Source organism: Pteropus vampyrus, unplaced genomic scaffold (genome assembly GCF_000151845.1).
Source record: "Pteropus vampyrus isolate Shadow unplaced genomic scaffold, Pvam_2.0 Scaffold138, whole genome shotgun sequence".
Classification (NCBI taxonomy): Eukaryota; Metazoa; Chordata; class Mammalia; order Chiroptera; family Pteropodidae; genus Pteropus; species Pteropus vampyrus.
In genome coordinates, this window is record NW_011888919.1 from 2,099,107 (window position 1) to 2,101,305 (window position 2,199).

The 2,199-nt window shown below is 44.2% G+C and overlaps 1 protein-coding gene across 3 annotated transcripts in view; it reads right to left on the reverse strand.

Annotated features, from left to right (window-relative positions):
* The window catches only part of ZNF227 (zinc finger protein 227), a 45,734-nt gene that overhangs the window by 11,024 nt on the left and 32,511 nt on the right, over positions 1 to 2,199 (reverse strand). The window lies entirely within an intron of this gene.

Consider the following 2,199-nt stretch of genomic DNA (forward strand, 5'->3'; position numbering starts at 1 on the left):
AGATGGCAAGTTCTAAGAACCAGGAGTCCCTTTTTCTTGGAGCTGCGAAAAAGCAGAGGATATGTTGCATTTTAAACCACATAGATGCTCCTCCACTTAAGATGGGGTTATGTCCTGATAAACCCATTTGAAGTTGAAAATGCATTTAGTACACCTAATCTATACAATGTCAGGGCTTAGCCTCGCCTACCTTAAATGTGCTCAGAACACCTACACTGGCCTACACCTGGGCGATTTTCTTGAGTTGCATCTCAGGAGTCACTGCCTTCCTCTTTTTCCTCTCACCAGAAGCAAGAGACACAGATGGGCATTTTACAGATGTGATGGGATGTGAAAATACAAAACACAATATCCAAAAATCACTGGCAACATAGTACATTATAGACTATCGGTTGTTTGTCCTCGTGATCGTGGGGGTGATTGTGGGGCTGACCCGGAGCTGTAGCCCACTGCTGCTGCCCAGCATCAGAAGAGAGTATCCTACTGCATGCTGCCCCAGAAAAGATCAAAATTCAAAATTCAAAGTACAATTTATATTGAAGGTATTTCATTTAGGACCATTGTAGAGTCAAAAAGTTAAGAGGAACCATTGGTTAGTTGGGGAGTGTATTTGCAAATGTCATTTCTAACAACTTAAAAGACCTGAAAGGTACCTAGACTCCATTTATTATTGCTATGAGAGTCACCTTCAGTCTCTAATTCTAACTTAAAATTGTTTTTATTGATAATTTGTTGCCCAGCTAGTAACACTTTATTGACACTGGTATTAGCTTTCTAAAAAGTGTCGGTTTGGGTCAATTTACTTTATGAAGCCAGAAGAGGCTTATTGGTAAAAAGCCTTTTATCCTATATGTATGGAGATACAGAAAAACACATAGCAAACAGAAAGCTACAAAAGAAAAATCAAGAAACAAGAAGAAGATGGGGAATTCTGGTCAAGACAACATAGAAGGTAAATGCTGTGTTCACCTCTCATGACCACATCAAAATTACAACGAAACTACAGAACCACCATCACTGGGAATTGTCTGAGCTCTAGCTGAACAGGCGTCCTACAACTGAGAATTTACACAAGGGGCCACCTCAAGACTGGTAGGAGGGGCAAAGACATGAAATGGGCTGGTCCCATAGCCGCATGCAGTGGTTGAAAATCAAGAGTGTTTTCATGGCTGCAGAGACCCCAACCCACCCCTGGAGAAACAGGGGTCCCAGCCCCACACTCGGCTCCCCAGCTCAGGGTTCCAGTTCTGGGAAGAGAAATCCTCAAAACATCTGGCTGTGAAAACCAGTGGAAATTGAGGCTGAGTGAGACGGAGGGCAGCAGGAGTCACAGATGCTCCTCTTAAAGGACCTGCATCCAGACTTATTTACTGAAGAACTCAACTCGCTCTGAGCCACAGCACTGGGGCAGCTGCTTGAGCAGTGCCAGAGACACACAGAGAGGAACTGAGTTATCTGGCTTTAGGTAGACAGCTAGAGGAGCAGCTTTCTCTTAGAAAGAAGTGCTGGCAATATCCATTCTTCCTTTTTTGAACTCTCCCCATCTGAGTCTCCAGAAGCCTTGTTAACACTGGTTGCCCTGCCCAGGTGATTCCCTGAGACCCCACCCCACCCACCTTGTGGATCCACCCAAGTCGCAATCTTCCTAAAATCTCTCAAAGGCTTACAAAACCCAAACAAGCAGCATCTAGCCTTGGCATGCCCTGTACCTCTTGCTGAGCAGCCCCAAACCCAGCACCAATGGCAGCTGGCCTTGGTTCCTGGATTGGCCTCTTGAGGCACCTATAGTCCCAGCAGGGGTGGCAGCCATCTGTAGATTGCTTGGTGGCTCTTACCAGGTGGTCCTGGAAGTACATGGGCTGAGGCTGAACTTCGCTTGCAGCTATGCAAGGACCTACAACCAAGATTACTCTACCCAGAGAAGCTATCATTTAGAATCAAAGGACAGATAAAGAGCTTCCCAGACAAGAAAAAGCTAAAGGAGTTCATCACCACCAAGCCAGTATTACAGGAAATGCTGGAGGGGCTTCTTTAAGAAGAAGAAAAAAATATGTATCAAAATATGAGTAAGAAAATGACAATAATGACATATTCATCAACAAGTACTTCAAATGAAAAATAATTAAAGCTTTCAATCTAAAGACAGGGTGGTTGAAAACAAGACCCTTACATACGTTGTCTACAAGAGATTCACTTCAG